Source organism: Rhincodon typus, chromosome 1, assembly GCF_021869965.1.
Source record: "Rhincodon typus isolate 14 chromosome 1, sRhiTyp1.1, whole genome shotgun sequence".
Lineage (NCBI taxonomy): Eukaryota > Metazoa > Chordata > Chondrichthyes > Orectolobiformes > Rhincodontidae > Rhincodon > Rhincodon typus.
This window is the reverse complement of record NC_063332.1, coordinates 49,668,235-49,690,891: the sequence shown is the minus strand read 5'-3', so window position 1 is coordinate 49,690,891 and position 22,657 is coordinate 49,668,235. Positions and strand designations below refer to the sequence as shown.

The window sequence follows — 22,657 nt, the reverse complement described above, 5'->3', positions numbered from 1 at the left end:
CCTGCACAAGAATCATGTTGGACTTGTTTCTTCCACTGCACCCCATCGGGTGACACTCCGCTCCGGTACATCTCTGCCATCTATTCGATGGTATAGGTTATCTACAGAAGCAGAGGAAGGTATAAGGCCAGTCATTGATGTACTTTTGGCCCAAAGCGTTTTGTGCCGGGCCCAAAGTCCATGTAACACCCCCATTTTGCCCATTCCTAAACCTGGGAGGAAGGGTGAGTGGCGTTTCGTTCAAGACCTACACGCCATCAATCAGATTGTGGTGCCTGTCACCCCGGTGGTCCCTGACACCAATGTTATTCTGTCCTCCTTACTCCTTGATTCGACTTGCTACACAGTAATTGACCTCTGCTCAGCATTTTTTCTACTCCTCTGCATGAGGATAGCCAAGACCTTTTTGCATTTACTTACAGTAGCAGACAGTATACGTGGGCCCGGCTTCCTCAAGGTGATACTGAGAGCCCAGCTGTCTATGCTGCCGCTGTCCATGCAGACCTTCTCAAACTCTCTCTGCCCTGTAACAGTTCAGACATACAATATGCCGACGATTTATTAATCGCCTCTATTGACTATGTCAGCTGTGAAAAAGACTCAGTTGCTTTACTCTCTCACCTGGCAATTAAAGGGCACCGTGTCGCCGCCTCAAAACTGTAGCTCTGTCAGCCTTCTGTATGGTACTTAGTTTTGGAGAACAGCACAGGTAGGTTGGGACCTGAATGGGTTGAAGTGGTGCTGAAAGCCCCCTTGTCCAGTACGCAGAAAGAGATGTTATCCTTTCTTAGTATGGTTAATTGTTGCAGACAATGGATACCTGAGAAACGACGCATGGACACCGTCCTTCAGCAGACTATTTTGCGGGGACATCCCACTGAAATTGAATGGACTGAAGAATGTTGCAGAGCCTTGGCCAAGCTTGAGACTGCGCTGACTCAAGCCCCTGCCCTGGGCATTCCAAATTACAAAAAGCCTTTTGCACACTCTGTTAGCGCTCTTCAACAAGTAATTGACACTTGTACTATTTGCCAACAGTACAATAAGGGAAAAACACCAGCCAAATTTGACCACATGCCAGTACCGGCTGGACCTTTTGGAAATTTACAAATAGACTTTGTGTATATGCCATTGTCTGGAGGTTTCAAATATATACTAGTGATAGTGGATATGTTCTCCAAGTGGGAAGCCTTTGCAACCAGAAAAGATGATGCTAAAACAGTGGTACAATGCCTGATGAAGGATATCATCCCTAGATTTGGAATACCCATTAAGGTGAACAGCAACAGAGGGACACATTTTAAAGGAAAGATAGTTACAGCCCTAACACAGACCATGGGATTTGAATGGAAGGTGCACATACCTTACCAATGCCAATACTCCGGGATAGTAGAACGAGTCGACAGCACCTTAAAAAATACCCTTGAAAAAGTCTGTCAGGAAACTGACTTAAAATGGCCCAAAGCTCTTCCCTCTATTACCCTTTACACCCTGAGAAATCAGGTAAATAGAATAACAGGCCTAACCCCGTTTGAGGTCTTAATGGGAAGGCCCATGGCCACAGGCACCAAGCCCCCACTGACAGGGGCTGATGTAGCATTAATATGGTTCGATGAAAAACCTTACAGTATGCACAGGCCCTAAGTGAAGCAGCCCGGTCAAATCATGATAAAGTCTTTGCAGCACTTCCAAAGCCCAAGGAGGGGAATACTCATCCATTTAAACATGGCAATTTTGTATATATGAGAGCATCCGAAAAGAACTCTTTGTCTCCTAGGTGGAAAGGACCCCATCAAGTGCTACTGGTCACCTGTACTGCTGTCAAAGTAGAACAACATCATGACTCGATTCACGCTACTCAGTGCAAGCTGCTGAAGAAAGATAAGGTCGCTCTGGAAGACTAAAGACCTAAGGAGCTGCAGTAGCTTCTAATGACTCTTGTCTGTCTCATGGTCAGTCTAGTTAGATCCGATGCACGGGCGTCAGTTGAAAAGTCCACTCACCCTCCAGCCAATAATTCCTTTTTATCCCTCAGTTACGAGTATGCAATACAGCTAAATGTCTCTTCATGCTGGGCGTACACTCACACCCCGATTCACTGATAAAGGGGACTCCCCTTATGCATCTTCCGCAGAGAGGGGGATATATTGGGTGAACACTACAGGCACCTAAGAAAAGTGGGAATCGGCAGGGTACAACTTTTTAACATTAAAAGGTTATTATCCACCTCGATTTAATTAATACCACACATATGCCACCTTATGTCACCATCACTAATACATCAGGGTTAAAAAAAAAGATACATTCCATTTTGCCTCACTAGATCTATGCTTAGTGGTTGGTTTATGGGTCAGAGTAATTGCACCCAATATTTTAATGTTACGCCCAAGGCTTGGCCTCCATCGAAGCTTAAATTTATTAACGTCACATCAGCAGGAACTTTTGACCATGTTTGGTTTTCTGATTGTATAACTCAGTTTATCCCTTATAATAGTACCTATTTTGTTCATGGCCTCAGGGCCTGCTGCCTCCGTATTGGACCGGATCTTGCTATTTGGCCTATATCGTTCCTCACATGTGTCATCTCCCCACTCTAGGTGAGCACGCCTCGTTGACCAGACGTAACAAGTGTGCCATCACTGAATCCGAGCAGTTCTTTATGATTGCCTTCCCTATTTATGGGTCCAGGAAAGCAGCACGCGAATTAATTAACATGGCATCTCCCTTACAGAAACTGGCCAACGAGACTGCCTATGCTTTTGAGGAAACTTACCAAGCCATTTCCTGCTTATCTGCCGAACTTGTGGCAATCCGCACTGTGGCCTTACAGAATTTGCCTGGCCCTTGACTTTATTCTGGCTGAGAAAGGCAGCACATGTGCCATCATTGGCCAAGAGGGCTGCACCTATTTCCTGGATGAATCCGAAAACATCACTCGTTTGGCTGATCACATCCGACAAGGCGTCAACCAGATCAAATCTGTTGGTGAGCAAATTTCATAACTATAATCCTCCTAGCTCTGTTTGGTGGCCATTCGGGAATTGGTAGAGTACTCTAACTCATTGTGGTATCATCCTGGCGATGGTTATTATTTGTGTTATCGCTACACGTCTGATTTGTTCCATCCTCCCCCGTGGACCTCGAAACCCTGTCCCTTTATTCCCGCGTACTGTAACCAGCGATCCTGATTATGACAAACAGGAATGCCTCGAAATGAGACCCTTTCCCGTGGGGTATGCTCTCCCATTCGATAACAGTGACTACTGATGTTGATCCAAGGATCAAAAAGGAGGGAATTGTGGAAGAATAATTAAAGTGTCAAGAGCAATTAGATGTAGAAAGTAACTAAAGCTTAGAATTAGAGGTTGGAATGATGGGAAAAAAGGTCAAGTAAGAGATATGCTATAAATTGTTGCATATCTGTAGAGAGCTTAGACTTGCTGATTCAGTGTTGACTGATAGCTTAAGACACGTTCTGCTTAAAGATAATGTTTCAGCAACCACATGTTGTGGAACCATGACGTATGACATTTCACACGACCTGCCTTAAGGGGATGTGATAAACTATACGGGCTTATCTGCTTTTAACAACTGTCTCAATCTATAATGGCGTGTATAAGTATTGCCTTGTTTTTGTACTCATCAGAGACTACGGACCTGACCTTTTGTCAGCGCTGTCTTCCCGTGATATCACGAATAAAACCTCTTTACCTCGAAGTCTAAAGCTCCGGTGTGTGACTAAATTAATATCTTCGACACAGCTCAGTGTTGGACGTTCATGAGACACTGCAAGCCATTAGCAGCAGCATAAATCTATTCAACCACAATCTGTAATCTGTGCCACATTGCCCAGTATTTTCACCACCTTACCTTTACTTTCATGCCAGGGGTTCAACCTCGTTGGCTTTGAACAGAAAGTCAGTGAAATGATGTCGCCCATCCTGACAACCTCAGGACCGCCACAGTCACTGTTGTAGTTGTCAGATTGGCCTACTTGAGGGAAAACCCATGGAAAGCGATTGGCCTGGATGGAGTCTCCGGCCGTGCACTGAGATGCTGCATGGACCAGCTGGCAAGAATATTTGCAGATGTCTGTAACCTCTCTTTACTACAATATGAGGTTCCTACCTGCTTCAAGAAGGCCACTATTATCCTGATGCTAAAAAAAACAGGCAGTGTGCCTTGATGATTTCTGCCCAGTGGCTCTGACTTCCATCATTATTAAATGCTTCAAGAGGTTAGTAATGCCACACATCAACTTCAGGCTTCTACATTACCTGGATCCACTGCAATTCGTCCACTGAAGCAACAGGTCTGCAGCAGATACCATCTTCCTGGCCCTACACTCATCCATGGAATATTTGGATAACAGGGAAACCTATGTCAGTTTCCTATTTATTGACTTTAATTCTGCCTTCACCACCATAATTCCAAAAAAACTCATCTCCAAACTCCAAGACCTCGGACTCTGCTTCCCACTCTGCAACTGGCTCCTCAACTTCCTGACCCACAGACCACAATCAGTGAGGATAGGCAACCACATTTCCTCCACAATAATCCTCCATACTGGTGTCCCATGAGGCTGTGGATGCAGCCCCTTACAACACTGATTGCACAACTGTGTGGCCAAATTCAGCTCTAACTCTATTTACAAATTTGCTGATGACATCGCTGTAGTGTTTGGCTATCAGACAGCAACAAGTTCGAGTAGAGAAAGTAGATAGAAGGCTTAGTGACATTGTGTAAAGACAACAATTTCTCCCACAATATCAGGAAAACGAAGAAGCTAGTCATGGACTTCAGGAAACAGAGCGGAGGACACAATGCTGGCTCTATCAATGGTGTTGATGTGGAGGTGGTTGAGAGCTTCAAGTTCCTAGGAATAAATATCACCAACAATCTATCCTGGTCCATCCATGTCGACATTCCAGTCAAGGAAGCACACCAACACCTCTACATCCTCAGAAGGTTAAAGAAGTTCAGCATGTCGACAATGACTCTTACCTTTTTTTATAGATGCACCATTGAAAGCATCCTACCAGGGCATAACACAGCTTGGTATGGCAACTGCTCTGCCCAAGATCACAAGAAATTACAGAGAGTTGTGAACACAGCCCAGTCAATCACGCAAACCAGCCTTCCTTCCATTGACTCCGTGTATACTTCCTGCTGCCTCGAAAAGCAGCCAATATAATCAAAGACACTTCCCACCCCGGTTATACTTTCTTTCACCCTCTACTATCGGGTAGAAGATACAAAAGTATCAGGTACCAACAGATTTAAGAACAGCTTCTTCTCCGCTGTTATCAGACTAATGAATGGATCTCTCATATATTAGAGTTGACCTTTCTCTGCACCTTCTCTGTTGCTGTAGCACTATATTCTGCATTCTGCTCTATTACTCTGATGTACTCATGTAAGGTATGATTTGCCTGGTTAGCACGCAATGCAATACTTTTCACTGTATCTCGGTTCATGTGACAATAATAAATCAAATCAAATCAAATCAAATCAAATGAAGAGTGCAATAGGGGATGTCAAGCACTAGGTACACCAAAAAATAAGACAACCTAATGTAGCTACAGCAGGACTATTTTCGTGACAAGTAGTGGAAGCAGCAAGCAACAAGCAGAGCTAAGCAATCCTCCAACCAACAGATCAGACTTGAGCTCTGCAGTCTTTCCATATCAAGTCTGAATGATGGTGAGTGATAAACAACTCAAACAGAAGGCTCCCAAAAATGTCCCAGTCCTTGATGATGGGGAGTCAAGTACATCTCCACAAAAGATTTACTGTTGAAACAGATTCCATTCCATTTATTACTCTAGCATTGGCTGCTGCTTGCTTAGCACCTTGGATACTCTGCTTGCTAAGTGTCAACTCAACTGAAGAGTAACATAATTTCCCCTGAGTCTCAAAGATTCTAGAATGAAGCCTCACATTACGACTTATGTCTATACCCACAATGGTAATGTCTTAATAAAAGAGGTGCTTGATTTCACATGCTGTGTTTAGGCTAAGACATTAAATTTGATGTATTTTTTTCTTACCCTGGTGAATTTAAATTATTTCTGAGATACTCTTTGACAGTAGTGAATTATCCTGGTATTCTGATATTGCCTTTCCAACCAGCACCTTCCTTACAATTTGTACGATCATACTGTGCACTTTAATGACAAAACAACAGTGATTCATTCCAAAATAATTCAGTGGCTGTGAAGTGCTTTGAGATTTCCTGAGAACATGGTGAGACCTAATAAATGCCAATGACACCTTCCTTGTCAGTATTCCCATTGTCTACTGTGTTCCGTTTCTTTTGTCAGCAGGGGATTTGCACTTACCTGCCCTCTGCAATCTCCAATCTCCAATCCTCATTGACAATACGGTTTTCTTGTAATAATAAATAGGGGCCAAAACTTTAATTTTATGCCAACAGTTTAGCTCTGGAAACAGGAACAAAAGGACATCAATCAAAATCTCCGCACACTTGGTTTATTGTAAACATTGGAGACCCAAGAGACCTGTCACCTCTTTATGAACTTATATTACTTGACCTAACCTTGAAAACTAGAATCATTCTTAAAACAGGAATGCACAGGTCAGATAAAACATGTTCAAAGCAGGCTGATTGAACAAATATCTTTTTTAAAGCTGGTGCAGACTTGTACCTAGAAAAGACACATGGAGGGCAAAGAAGATTCAGTAATGTTACAAACATCAGCAAAGTGCCAGGGGGACACTTAAATAATAATAATACTTAAATATAATCCTCAGTGAGATATAAATTCTATTTATGTGAACCTGAGGAATTACTGTTACCCCAGAGGATTCCATAATTTGTTTAAAATAAAACTGCAGTCTTTTTTTAAATGTGAGGAACACAAATGTATTAAATTACATCATACAGACTAGTAATTGTGTACGTTAGGTAGCACAGTGATGGAAAAGTATTGTGTTCCAAACTGAATGTTTTCTTCATGGTTTCCTGGTGGCACGTAGGAAATGTGATTGTGTAGTCGAGCAATTTAAATGCCAAACGGACCATTGGAGAGACGATGAGACTTCTTTCTTAAGTAGAAAATAGATATGATCTAGAATATAGAACTGCACCTTTCTGAAGAAGGGTCTAGGCCCAAAACGTCAGCCTTCCTGCTCCTCTGATGCTACTTGGCCTGCTGTGTTCATCCAGCTCTACACCTTGTTATCTCATGATCTAGAATATGCTGTTTGAAAGGGAAATGAATGCATTTTCAATGATAACTTTCAAAAAAAAATTGAATGCATAATTGAAAAGGAAAGATTTGAATAACAGAGGAATATGTCTCATTGGATAACTCTTCCAAAGAGGTGAAAGAATCAATGTAGCATCATGAGTTCAGTGGAATTATTCCAGCCATCAAGTAAAAGGCAATAGGGAGATTAAAAATATCTCATTCTAAGAATCAAGAAAACAAAGTCTGATTTTCTCCTTAAAGTTTGAACAAGAGTCTTGAATCTTGTTAATAAGTGGAAGCCACCCTATTTCCATGCACTTGCATCAAATTATTAGCCAATCTGACCTCATTTATTTGCTGTTTGTAATTGTCCCATTCAATTATATGGTGCTAATTCCCAACTTAAAAGATAGAGTTATTACCTAATGGGCATAGGTCAGGGCATCCATTTTAAAGCCTATTCATTGCATGCCCCTCGGGCAGCAACCACCTCTACCCTTTGTTGACATGACTCAGCAATGGCAAAACACCAGCTTCACAACACCATCACGGTTAATCTTGGACTGACTAATCAACAGACAAATTCAACTCTTCATCGCTACACGGAGTACACAGACAGCATACATAGGGTCATAGAGTCGGAGTCACACAGCACAGTAACAAGTCCTTTGATCCATGCCAACCAAGTTTCCTAAAATGAACTAGTCCTATTGTCCTGCATTTGGCACGTATCCCTCCAAAGATTTCTTATACATGTAACTGTCCAAATGTCTTTTAAATGTTCTAATGATAACTGCGTCTACCACTTCCTCTGGTAGCTCGGTTCATATATGCACCACCCTCTGTGTGAAAAAGTTGCCCCTTAGGCCCCTTATAAATCTGTCCTCTCTCACCTTAAAACCTATGCCCTCTAGTTTGGACTCCCCTACCCTGGCGAAAAGGTCTTGGCTACTCACCTTATCTATTCCCTTCATGATTCTGTAAGCCTCTATAAGGTCACCCCTCAGCTTCCTATACTCCAGGGAGGAAAGTCCCATTGAAAATGCTCCTGTCAGTTTGCTGTGCATGTGGGGACACACACGCTTCTTATGCATCAGTACAATATGCATTTAATGGCTCTTTGCTTGCTTTCACAGCACACTCAATTTGTGCTAATTTGAAAGTTCACAGTATCTCGGGCTTGACTTGCATTATATCAGACTGTAAAGCAGGAAGCTTGTCATGTTGCTAGTACTAAACATCCAAGGGAGTGGAGATGTTGCTTAGTGAAGAAAAAGGGGACTACAGTCATTCAGGACTTATCCAAGCCTCAGTCGAGGGCATTGTCTGATCTCAGTCCAGGAGGTTGGCCATGGTCAGTCTTGCAGGCCAAGTCCACCAATCCAGGGAGTACAAATAAGTCATTTGGGGAGTTTCAGAGGCATCTATCAGAGTGCTGCGCTGTTACTAGGTTGATCCCAGGTACAGAGGGATTTTCTTATGAGGAGAAGTTTAGTAGAAACATAAAAAATAAGAGCAGAAGTAGGACATTCAGCCCTTTGAACTTAGTACACCATTCAACATGATCATGACTAATCATTCAACTCAGTACTCTGTTCCCTCTTTCTCCCCACACCCTTTGATCCCTTTAGCTCTCGGTTGAGTTTGTAGTCAATGAAGTTTAGGAGAATAGAAGGAGACCTTATTGAAACATGAATCTTTCTTCGGGGTTCTGACAGGGTAAATGTGGAAAGGTTGTTTTCCCTTGTGGGGGATCTCGGACTAGAGGGTATAATCTCAGAGTATGGAGTAGTCCATACAAGAAAGAGATGAGGAGGAATTTCTTTTCTCAGAAGGTTATGAATTTGGAATTCCTTACCAATGAATTGAATGGCCTACTTCTGCTCTGTTGTTTATTTTTGTCTATAGTTAGTCAGTGCTGTCCTCACAAGTCAATGCAGGAGGATTACCATGATCAATCCTGGGGCTTTGGCAGTGAACATTAAGGTGAGTATTCAGGCATCAGTCCATGCAGAGTGGTCTCAAGTGCGAAACTCAAGATTGGCAACAGGTAGAATTATGCTGCAGTGTTAAGTGATGGTGGGACTTGGGGACAACTGTAATTAAAAGGGTGGGATCTGACATCGCATCGGAGGGCACAGAGTAATGCAGGATGGAAATATTTTACAAGTCACCACCCACCCTAGCTTAAATACTTGGACATTGCATGGTGATAGATGATATACCAATGCAGTAAACCAGGCGGATATTAACCAACTACATAAAAGGGTTGGATGGAAACTTGGGGAGTCCAAAAGCCGATGGGGTTGAAAAGAACAGTAATGCAAAATGGCATTTTTTTGCTTTATTCATTCACAGGATGAGGCCTCACTGGCTCGGCAGCATTTATTGCCCATCCCTAATTGCCCAGAGGGCAGTTTAAGAGTCAACCACATTACTGTGGGTCTGGAGTCACAAGTAGGCCAGATCAGGTAAGGATGGCTGTTTCCTTCCCTAAAGGACATTACTGAACCAGATGGATTTTTCGGACAATTGGCAATGGATTCATGGTCATCATTGGACGCTTAATTGCAGATTTTTATTGAATTCAAATTCAATCCCGTGGTGGGATTCAAACCCAGGTCCCCAGGACATTACCTGGGTCTCTGGATTAACAGTTCAACAATAATACCTCTAGGCCATTGCCTCCCCTATGAGTTATGTGAACAGGGGGATGGTGAGTTTTGACTATCAGGCGGATCCTGGACCTGACTCACAAGAGCATGAACAGGATAATGAGCTATCTCCCACTGAACCACAACTATGCAATAAGAATGAAATTTAACAGCCAATCAGCCAGGTGACGAGGGAAAGTATATCTATATATTTACAGATGTGGAAGTATTTTTATAATGATCTGTCAACCGTGCCATCTATGTAACCTCAGAACATGTCTTTTCCCGTGCTGTCACACTAGTCAATGTGAAGTCCCAGGGTCTGCAGCTGGGCTGCAGCAAGCTTGCCCTGTAATGGACCATGCTGTCCTAGAAATTGTGGGCAAACGATTCCAAGGGTAATTTATGTCTCAAAGACCCAGACATACTAGAGAATCCTGCCCAGATTCAGGTTAATTCTCCTCAGCTACAATTCGCCCCCATCATCCTTCACCTTCAACCATATCCTTTTCCTCATTCCCCACATCCAACCTTCCTGTTACGATTGAGAATGGCCGAACCCCTCTGATAATTAAGCCCCAATCTGTTATGACAGGGGTGGGAGTTCCTCTCTAATAATTACCCCCTAAATACACAGATAAGCTCATCTTTCCCCTCGTAATCTATTAAAAGAAAGATAATCCCTGATCTCCACTTTATAAGTAGCAAGAAACAATTATTTATTTAACCCAACAATGAACAAATTAACAAAATTACTAACAAACCAACAATTCCCCCTTAGGCTACTAAGCACTCCCTAACTGTCTACATTCTACTGAAATGCTGTTTCAATAAAGACAAGTCCCACTAATATAAACCCAATTAATAAAAAGCAATGAAGACTGTCATCTGAAATATTCTGTCATCTCCATTCTCTTCACGAACACCTTTCTTCTGTAAATTCTGCTATCAGGATTGTTCTATTTCTATAATGTCTTCCGTGAGGACTTTGAGCTAAAATACCGTGGGACCTTCGATTAATAAGATGAACTTTCTCTGAGAGCTGAACAGTGCCAACTCTGGCAGGTGGCAGAAAGCTCTCTCTTCCAGATGGCAGTTTGATCTCCCCAATTTTCCAAATACCCTTGTCTTGCATACCCGTAATGACATAATCAAATTCTTACAATATGATTGGTTTTAGGTTGTCAACACCATCAGATTTAAATTCAATTGGCTTTCTGTATCTAGGTGCTTCATTTAAATTAATTGGCCAAATTCAAACTTGTTCTCACAACACCAAATCAAGACTGTTTTGCCTGCCAACTGTAAGACATTTTTGATGCACCTGCTTTTTAAGGCTGTCTGTACTGGCAACTTTAGCTGCTGTTCACAGACATACGTTTCTTTAAATTTCTATGTACAGACAAATCTCTTAAAGGAACCACACATTTAGCTTCCTGCCTTCCACTTCATAGTTATTCTACCCAACATCATAACATTCCACCATATCCTTTTATCCCCAGTCACCTGCCACATCTGCGCCTCCTTCAGCTACCACTACCAGCCCACACCCACATAGAATCTTACAGTACAGAAGTGGCCCTTCGGCCCATCAATTCTGTCACCAAAAATAGACTACTACCTGCACTATGTTACCTTCACATCCGGCAATTTATCTCTTCATCCACTTGACATCTTACCCCTTTCCCATATGTCCCGCACAGTTACTTTTAGTAGCCATGAAAATAGCCTCAGGACCTTTAAACTACAGAATCCAGCAGGTATTGTCATGAAAGAGAAAGGTTCTGTTTCAATGCAGATCCACTTCAATGCTGGATGTCTGGATTCCTGGACTACACTAGACTGCTCCAGCTGGGAAGGCTCCAGGGTCAGAAGTTCAAATGGAGAACTCCTCTAAAGGTGTGTATATTTTGGTCACCATTCCTTCTCAGAAGATCTGGGCCATTAAACAGTGAAATTTAATATGAGCCAGATAGTGAGATATTACAGCAGATGATGAGAAGCTTGGACAAATAGATACAATTTTAAAAGCATCTTGAAGAATCAAAGAGAGTTGAAAGACAGGGAGCTTGACAGAAGGAAATGCAGAGTGAAAGGCCTAAGCAGCTGAAGACACTAATTTGATTGCTGAGTGATTTTGTTAAAAAGCATACAAAAGAAATGCATACAAACTCTTTTAAAATTGTACTCTGTTCTGCTTATTCATCTCATATAACCTAAATGAACCACCATACTTTTAATATAATTTTCTCAAACTATGTTCGTAGAAATAGCAGTTATTTCCACAGGGCTGGAGGCCTGTGACTATTAGTGTGCCATAGGGATCGGTGCTGGGACCTTTGTTATTTATTATTTACATAAATGATCCAGATGTGAATGTACAAGGCATGAGTAGTAAGTTTGCGAATGATACAAAATTAGGAGGAATTGTTGATAGCGAAGAAGGTTATCAAAAATTACTGAGGGATCTTGATCAGATGGGGAAGTGGGCTGAGGACTAGCAAATGCAATTCAATGAAGATAAGTGTGAGGTGTTGCACTTTGGAAAGTCAAATCAAGGTAGGATTAAACAGTAAATGGTAAGGTCCTGAGGAGTGTAATGGATCAGAGGGACCTAGGAGTACAAGTACATAGTTCACTGAAAGCAGCATCTCAGATGGACAGGGTGGTGAGGAAGACATTTGGCATGCTGGCCTTCATCAGTCGAGGCAATGAGTATAGAAGTTGGGACATAATGTTACAGTTGTATAAGTCATTGGTGAGGCCACACTTGAAGTATTGTGTACAGTTTTAGTCACCCTGTTATAGGAAAGACATAGTTACACTGGAGAATGTGCAAAGAAGATTAACGAGGATGATGCCAGGACTAGTAGGCCTGAGTTATAGGGAGAGGTTGGCCAGGGTAGGACTTTATTCCTTAGAACATAGGAGAATAAAGGGTGACCTTATTGAGGTGTATAAAATTATGAGAGGCATAGATAGGATGAATGCATATAGTCTTTTCCCAGGGATGGGGCATTGAAAACTAGAGGGCATAGGTTTAAGGTGAGAGGGGAAAGATTTAAGAAGGACCTGAGGGGCAACTTCTTCACACAGAAAGTGGTGCGTATATGGAATGGGCTGCCAGAGAAAGTAGTTGAGGCAGGTAAAATAGCAACATTTAAGAAAACATTTGGATAGGTGCATGGATCAGAAGGGTTCAGAGGGATATGGACCTAATGTGGGCAATTGGAACCAGCTGAGTGGGCAGCACGATCAGCATGGACCAGTTTGGGCCGAACAGTCTGTTTCCATGCTGTATTACTCTACGACTCTATTGCATCGTAACTTCAATGTGTCCAGAGTCTTACTGATTTACAGATTACTTAGGGATGTTATCTCTTTAATTCACGATAGGATGTAGTAATGAAATAGTTTAAGTGACCGGTTCTGAATTCTGTCTAACTACAAGCTTAGGTGCTTTGATTGTGAAAGATGAAAAAGTGTTCCAGGTTGTCTTTCTGAAAAGAAAGTGCAGAATTTGCACACATGTAAGCAATGACCAGATTGGCCCCACTGATTGTGGGAAGTCACAGGAAAGTGGTAGGAATGTCAGTTCCAGTAAATTTACATTTAATTACAAGATAGAATGAAGATGTGAGTGCAGACGATTAGCATTTCTACATAAATACAATATCCATGTGATTCATATTGTCACTGAGTTGCAGTGAAGTATGGAAAGATTTCACAGGAAATTGCAAGAATGGATGCTAATGTTCCCAAATGTCACTGAATCTCACAGTTTCAGTCTGCAAGAATCAAATAGAGAGAGAGGCAGTAAGTCTCTATGGTTCAGCATGCAAATTGCAAGTAGAAACTGATGCTCAGATTAAAGGAGCTAACTTCACAAAGGTTAAAAAGATGCTGGAAGATTTGCTTAGCTTGCATCAAAAGGAAGAAACTCCAACTCATCTCTCACCAGTTCAGGGATTAGAAGTTATCTGGCTAGAAAAGGAGAAGAGAAAAAGCAAGCCCCTGGGAGCTAAAATTCACTGCACTGATTCTATGACAATAGAATATCTAGGGGCACAGGGTAAGGTATAACTGTGGTGGGAGATTTTCAGTAATTTAAACTGTTTAATGTTTCCCACTGAAATACTATACAGTCAACTTTGCTTTTAGTTTGCTTGTTGAAGTAAAATTCTTAAAACTTCACCTCTTGCTGTGGGATTCTTTCAGTCATTTGATGGAATATCAAATTGTTGGATTGGCATCAGACACAGGCAGGCAATGGCTTGCAAGGCTGGTCAGATCACATGTGGAAGCCCCAGCACTGATCTACTGCAATGTAATGTTTATCTGACTCTAATGTTTATCCTTTCAACTCTGTCTTATTTCTAACTCATACTATGAATCACTGTAAGGTGATGCAACTTTATTTTCTTCTTTATTCCTCTTTTGTATCTAAGATCTGTACCTAGGTACTTTGTACCTAAGATGGCACCATGAGAGGCGACATTGTAAACTTTTCACGGTACTTCTGTACTTGAGTACATGTGACAGTAAAAACATAACTCTAATTCTAATTTTAAATGTTATTGGTCCTGTGGGGATTGTAACTCTAGTTATTGTTGCTCAGAACATACTTTCACAAAATTGAGTAACCTTTATCTGGTTGCAATAGCCTGAATATTCATGGAGAGGCAGGGAGTGAACAAGACATCATGTTTGCAGAGGTCTTGCCTAAGTAAATAATAAGACCTCATTATCATATTATTACTGCTTTCCCATTGGTTAGATAGGCTGATTAATAGGCTGGCTGTGTGCTGGGTGGGAAAGCTAGCAGTCAAAGGTCAGTGTCCTAGCAACTGGTAAAAAGTCAGACCAGTAATTGGGTGGATGGAGGAAGCAGAAAATGTTGCAGCTTTTGAAAGGGGAAGTAACTGGTTTGGCCAATTATATTAATTAATTTCTCAGCAACTATCAGATAATCAATGGCTTGCATCTCCAGAGTAACTTGAACACCCCTCAAACCATGGTTAAAAAGGAATTAGGTACAGGAGGTTTGCATGTTTTGCTGATTTAATCCTGAATGACTGCACCTTTCTTGATGACAGTGGCTTTTGGAGATTGATCTTCAAACTCGCAATAATTCCACTTTTACTTTTTCTCTGTTAAAACTTTCCTTCAAAAGACTTACCATTGTTTCCTTTCCATCTTAAAGCACCACTACCTGACAAATTCCTTCATTTCAAGCATTCACAATTTTTAAACAGAAGGGTATAATGCTTCATTGAGCAAAAATAAGGCAAATTTTCAATGCAGTTGGAAATGCATTAATTAATTCTATTTGCAGAGATTGTGTTTAAAGCCATGTGTCCTCAAAATCTTAGTAGAATCATAATTATGGGAAAATATTGATAATATTCTCCTTTTATTAAAATGGGAATTTGCATCTACCAGGCCTCCACTTCCACGAAATTAAATGGTTAAATTACATATTACTTACCATGTGATCAATTATTTAGGTTCCCTTTGAGGGATGTACTGAGTGGCAGCTTGAAGTTACTTCAGGAAATGGAATTAGTCATGAACTTAACAAACACATTCCATTATTTATATTATGTATTTAATAATATCTTCAAATGGATTACCTGATAACAATATCTTCATCAGTTATAGTTTGAATTTGTGTACAATTGTTATGTAGAAGCTTTTCATAAATTCGTTTCAGATTACCAGTTTAGCACGGAATTTGCCAGGAGTTGACATTAAGTTACAGGATGACATTCTGCACACTGCATGTAACCTATGTACACATAAAGGCAAGCATTGATGCACAAATAGAGATGGTCAATTATGTCTAATATTATTGGAAAAAACACTGTTGATTAACTTATTGCTGCTTCTCAGCTTCCTGAAAGGAATTTGTCACTTGTCACTGGTATTTTAAATTTCTAGATACAATTAGTTTTAGGCAGAGTGAGCAGTCAGTATAATAATCCTGTGGAACCTGAACAGAATCTATCATTTAAAGATCTCTCAGAGATAGTAAGAAGTGCAGATGCTGGAGTCAGAGATAACACAGTGTGGAGCTGGAGGAACACAGCAGGCCAGGCAGCATCAGTGGAGCAGGAAAGCTGACGTTTCAGGTTGGGACCCTTCTTCAGAAATGGGGGAGAGGGAAGGGAGCTCAGAAATAAATAGAGAGAGGAGGGGTGGGACTGGGGAAGGTAGGTGGGATGGTGATAGGTGAGTGCAGGTAGGCAGTGGTGGGGATTGGTCAATGAGGTCGGAGGAGCGGATGGGTGGGAGAGAAGATGGACAGGTTGTGTCAGGTTAAGGAGGTGGGGATGAGAGGGAGGGTTGGACATGGGATGAGACTGGGGGTGGGAAGAGTTTGAAACTGGTAAAATCCACGTTTAGGCCATTGGGTTGTAGGCTCTCAAGGCAGAATATGAGGTGCTGCTCCTCCAATTTGTGCATGTCGTCATTGTGACACTGGAGGAGGCCCAGGATGGACACATCACCCAGGGAGTGGGAGGGGGAGTTGAAATGGTTTGCGAACGCAAGGTGTTGTTGTTTGTCACAAACAGAGTGCAGGTGCTCTACAAAGCTGTCTCCGAGCCTCCGCTTGGTCTCACTGATGTAGAGGAGGCCACATTGGGAACAGCGGATGCAGTAGACCATATTGACGAATGTGCAGGTGAACCCCTATCTGATGTGGAAGGATTGTTTACACTGCTCAAGCAAACCACTTGCCTGCAGGCATCAACATTAAGTTCCATTCAGGAAAGTTCTTCCAATCTCTCCAGATTTTGTATCTCTACCAAAACCACTGAGGCAGAACTTCTGTATATGATGACTGTCGCATAGGTTTCCACAATAAGGTGATCATTCAGACTATGGCAAACAAATTCTTAAGTGCATTCAAAAATCTTCATGTCCAAGTCAGCATCTTGAGGACTGAGGTTATGTTTCAGCTGGCACCAGGCACACACTATGAAGTATCGAACATTACTGTTGTTCTTACCAATCAAAGGCTATAAAATGACATTTCATATATGAGTAGAATGCTCTCCAGGGAGGCCACTATGCATGAAGATAACTATGCACACTTCCAGAAAGCAAATTCTATTCATGGCTGGCTCATGATTATATCTGGAAAATCAAACTCAATCAAGCTGTTCTGTTGCTGTATGTTGCAGAATCCTGGATCTACAAAAGGCACTACATGAAAACTCTGGAACCTTTCCAGCATTGACACATGAGATCCATCATAAGAATTTGATGTCAGGACAAAATTCTGAAGCAATGTGTCTTTTCCATCATGCTAGGCCCAACAACATGAAGGCAAACCCCCAAGAAAATTTGGCTCAGTTGAGCAGACTATATTGTTAAGATAGTCTGGACAAGCAATGCAAGGTCACCCTAAATAAAGCATTACAAACTTCTGCATTGTAGAGTATCACCCTTGAGAAAATACTACATCTCATTTGTCTGTGTGGAGACAAGTGCTGACATTTTGTTCAGCATGTTTTGATGTCGATCCATGCCAAACCCACAACATTGAACATGCCCAGACAGTCATCTGAGGTGGATCAGTTACTGAAGTTCAGCCAAGCACACATAACGATGGTATGAAATGTCAGCGCTGTGGTGGGCCTCACTGATCCCATCTTCAGTCATGAGAGGACACACAGAAAGTGATTGAATCATTCCCAACTTGGACATACTTTTACAACAAAGAGTGCACCACAATAGATCAGAGAAATTGACTGTGGGCTTCTTGCAAAAGTAAACTGCATGCTTTTTACTTCAGTGTACAGACTTTTGGATTGGAGTCAACCCGATATTGATCAATCAAAATTCTTTCCATATGTTAATGATATTGAGCTTGTCAAGATTGCTGAGGGATTCATGATATTATTTGGAATGAGTATTGGAAATTACCTAATCTTTTTTAAAACATATTTTGACTGACTCTTGATATTATATCATGCCAAAGATAAGTTACATTGCTTACTATATCCATCATATTAGATTGTCTTTCATTAGTAGACACTGATATTCTTCAGTAAATGGCTGATGGCAGAATACAGATAAGTATATAGAAATTGCCCCAACAACCATTGTTAATGCAGCTCTTCTGCTGAATGAACAAAGACCCTCACTGTCTAAGTCTTCTGTGTATAACTGTCATTAGACAAAAGTTTACCATCACTATACTGCCAGAAGTTGCAAGCATACGCTGAATAAGCTGAGAACTTTATGTAGTCAAATCATATTTACTTTACAGGACAATATTCATCCACAGGAGTCAAATCCTTCATTCACTCAATCTGCAACTACTTCTTAATACTATGTCCACACATTTGTGTTAGTTAGCACTCTTCTTCTAGCCAAAAGGTATCTGGATATACTCCTTAAGTGCCGTAGCTTATAAAGGTCCAGATCAAATGCTGAAAAGCGGGATTAGGCAGGGTGAATTTTGGTTAGCCAGTGGAGACACAATGGACCAAGTGGCTCTTTCTGTGCTGTAAATTATCTATATCATTACCAAAATATTAAATATGATGGTTTACAAAATAATTAACCTTTGGTCTTAAGTTACAATTTTTAGTAACCTTTTGTTAATCTTTAATAGTTTCCTGATCCTCCAGTCTGCCACTGACCTTTGCAATATGGTATGCCTTAGCTTTTGCCTTTAGATTGTATATAACTTTCTTTCTTCACCATGGATGCGGTTTCTCCCTGTTACAATTTTTCTTCCTCTCTGGAATAGAATTTAGTTGGCAGTAATTGAATATCTTCTTAAATATCTGCCACTATTCATCACCTGTCCTACCTTTTAGTCATTTCACCCAGTCCACTACTGCCAAACCTGTCCTCATGCCAATGTAATTACATTTGTTTAAAACGAGAACACTAGTGTGGGACTCAAGTTTCTTTTCCTCAAACTGAATTTGCAATTCTAACATGCTATGATCACTCTTCCCTAGAGGATCCTTGACTATATCATTGGGCCATACCAAATCCAGAATAGCCTACTCCCTGGTTGGTTCTCCAATGCATTGCCCCAAGAAATAATCTCTAACACACAATGAAATCTGCCTCAAATCTACTCTTGCTAATTTGATCAATCCAATCTATATGCACATTAAAATCACCTATGATTATTGTTGTACCTTTCTTACAAGTCGTCAGTATTTGCTGGTTTATATTTCCCTCTGGGGAACTACTGTTTGGAGACCTATAAATTATTCCCTCCAGGGACTTCTTTCCCTTGTTATTTCTCATTTCTACCCAAACTGATTCTATGTCTCTAGTACCAAAATCATTTTTCACTATAGCACTGATCTCTTTCTTTACTAAACAAGCTATGACACCTTCTTTTCCTTTATAGCTGCCCTCCTGAAACATGGAGTACCCTTGGGTATTCAGGCCCGGAACTCTTCTAACAAAGAGTCATACCAGGCTCAAATTATTAACTCTGTTTCTCTCTGCACAGATCCTGCCAGATCTGCTCAGTTTCTCCAGCCTTCTGTTTGTTTCTCTCACAACAAGTATCACCAGATCTGCTGAGTATCTCCAATATTTTGGTATTTATTTCAGATTTCCGGCATTCAGGTTCTTTGCTGTTACATTAGTGAAAATCGAACACCAAAATACATCATCTCACAACATTTTTACCTTGAACTTCATCTGCCGACTATTTATTTATTGATTTAGATTTTGTTGTCACACGTATTTGAATACATGAGTACAGTGAAAAGTGTACAAAGTCACCGTACCCCGGCACCACCTCAGTATACAAAAGACAGGATTAAAAACAGAAGCGGAAATAAAGGAAACAGCCAGATCACTCTTGCCTCCACCATGAGTTCTCACTGCCAGAAAAACAAAGCTACAAACTCCATGCCTCTGTCTGTCAACACTCAGGTGCCCCGAGTCCCTGCACGCCACTGATGCTGGAATGCCATTGCCCCCGCCATCAGTTACCCGGGCCCAGCCATGCCACGGAGCCATGCCACTGCTGCTGGAACCATGTTGCTATTCAATGGCGCTATCTTGCCTGCCCCTGATGTTGCTGCCACCCTGGGCCAATCTCAGCAATGCAGTCACTGCTGGGGCCCAAACTGGGCTCAGACTTGATGCTGGGCCCATGGCGCCGAAGCAGCTGATGCCTGGTTCTGGCTTACATTGCTGCTGCTGCCATCTCCCCGGGACAGGCATTCCAGCAAAGGAACCTGCTGCTGGTGACACTCTGGGAATGGGAACCGCTCCCACCGATGCCAACGCTCCTGGACTGGGAATCGCTCCCACCGATGCCAACGCTCCAGGAATGGGAACCGCTCCCACCGATGCCAACGCTCTGGGAATGGGAACCACTCCCGGCAATGCTGACACTCTGGGAATGGGAACCGCTTCCGCCAATGCCGACATTCTGGGAATGGGACTGCTCCCACAGATGCTGACATTCTGGGAATGGGACTGTGCCTGCCAAAAAAAAAGAAAGAAATAAAGAAAGAGTAAAAGTAAAAGAAAGAGAGAGAAATATAGAAAGGCAGATTGAAGCCAATGAGCCGTGGGCTCAGGACCCAGGCATGAACACTGTTACTCCACTGTCGCCACCAATGTGCCGATATCCTTGAAGTTCGACACTGTCGTCCTCAGAGTTTTCTATTCTCTCAAGTTTTGTGTCAACTACAATCTTTGATATTATTTACAGCATACCAAGATCAAGATCATTTATACATATATCAGCAAGAGCAAAGGTCCCAATACTGAGGGTAAAGGTCTCTAGACAGCTCTGCTGCAAACCCTCTTCCAGTCTGAAAAATACTCATTAACCATTGTTCTGTTTCCTACCACTCAAACATGCATCCATTTTGCTGCTGTCTCTTTTATTCCATGATATGTAACTTTCGTCACAAGGTTTCTATGTGGTATTGCTTGAATGCCTTTTGGGACTCCATGTACGTGACAACAATTGTTTTTCGCTCATCAAACGTCTCTGTAATCTTTTCAAAATACTCCAGCAGGTTGGTTAGATTTGATTTTCCCTTTAAAAAGTCCATGCTGACTCCTCTGAATGAATTCATATTTTCCCATAGGAATTCTATCCTGAATAATTGTTTCTAGATGTTTTCCCATAATTAATATTAAACCGACTGGTCCATAACGCTGGTATAATCTTTACAACTTTTCTGAACAAGGATGTAATATTTTCAATTCTCAAGTCATCTGGCACAATCTCTAAACCTCAAAGATTGAAGCTTTACTGTCAGTGCCTCTGCAATTTCCATTCACAATTCCTTCAATCTCCTTGGATGCATCTCATCCAATCCTGGTACCTTATTAACATTAATTATCAAATACCTCCTTATTAATTTTGTATGCTTCTAGTGATTGAGTTCCTTCCTCTATCACCATGGCTTAGGCAGCATCTGCTCTGTAGATAAAGACAGATCAAAATATTCATTTAACACCTCAACCATATCTGTTTTTACATCACTTGCCTGTCTTTTTTCATGTCCCCTCTTTGCTTTTGTATTTGCTTTCTCACCTCCCTTCTAAACCTTCTCTATTCAGCTGGATGGATAATTGAAATTATTACCTGCTTGTTCTCTTTTAACTTAGTTTTGATTTCCTTTCTCATCGAGGGGGCATTGCATTAGCTTGTCTTATCTTTGAATGAAATACAATTTGACTATGCCCAAATTGTCTTCACTTTGAATGAACCCATTGATCAGCTATTGTCTTTCCCATCAATCTTTGGCTCTAGAAAATCCAGTCCAGCTCACTTCTTGTTCCATTGAAGTTAGCCATTTGCCAATTCTTAATCTGGACTGACATTCTAGTCTATATGCTATGGTCCTTTGACTCTCTGTTGTTTTCTATTTATCACATCTTTCAAACTTGATTCTAGGATTTTCATATGTCTCAGCTCTACTGTCCAGAACCTCCTTGTCTGGCGCACCCCTCTCTTAATTGGTTCCTGAAAAGCTATCTTTTCCACCATGCATTGTAATCACAATGATTGGAATTTGTATTTGTGAAGAATCCATCAATATTTATATCATTTCCTCATCTTCTGTAACAGTTTATACAATCCATCCCAGAACAGACCCCTCTGTCCAAAGACATATTGGTGCTGGTACTTCCTCAAGTAAGATTATTTAATTCCTTTTGATGCTCCTTCAGCTAAACTCTAAGGGTGGAATTTCAATGTGATGTGTGGGGCAGGATGAGGGTGGTGGATTTAAGGAGGGTTGGGTGTGTTAGCGGGTAGCCTCTTCCAATTATTTACTTTAACCTCAGTGGAAAGTATTTCTATCATTTTCCTGGGTATCTGCTGATTGAGTATTTCTTTGGTCACAATTTCCTGACTGCACCCAAAATGAAATTCTATCCTTTATAATGCTTATAATACAGAAGGAAGTCATTTGATCCGCCATGTTTGTGCTGGTTCTTTGCTAGGGCATTGAAAACTGGACCTATTTACTCTTGTTATCCCCATAGTCCTTTATATTTTCTCTGCTTAATTTTTTTTTGTTCTTTCCTTTAAAAATTCTAACGCTGTTCCACAAATATTTCCCGTGGCAAACAACTGTCTCCATTAAAAAAAAAATTTCTAAACTTTCTTCACAAGTGTTTCATAATGTTAACTGCAATTACAGAAAAGGCATTTACTTGACAACAGAAACACAAGCATTTTGTGTCAAGCAATGCAGTGAACTTGGCTTCCTTGCATAATGCACGTGTTGAGATAAAGATATAACTCAGATATAACAGTGGATCCTTTCA

General features: G+C 41.3%; 1 long non-coding RNA gene across 1 annotated transcript in view; it reads left to right on the top strand.

The window, feature by feature from the left end:
• The first annotated feature begins 9,572 nt into the window (after nucleotides 1-9,572).
• The window catches only part of LOC125483494, a 30,421-nt gene continuing 17,336 nt past the window's right edge, over nucleotides 9,573-22,657 (top strand). Inside the window, exons 1-2 of the long non-coding RNA XR_007262478.1 lie at nucleotides 9,573-9,685; nucleotides 11,667-11,767. This is a non-coding gene — a long non-coding RNA (uncharacterized LOC125483494). The remainder of the gene's footprint in view (nucleotides 9,686-11,666; nucleotides 11,768-22,657) is intronic.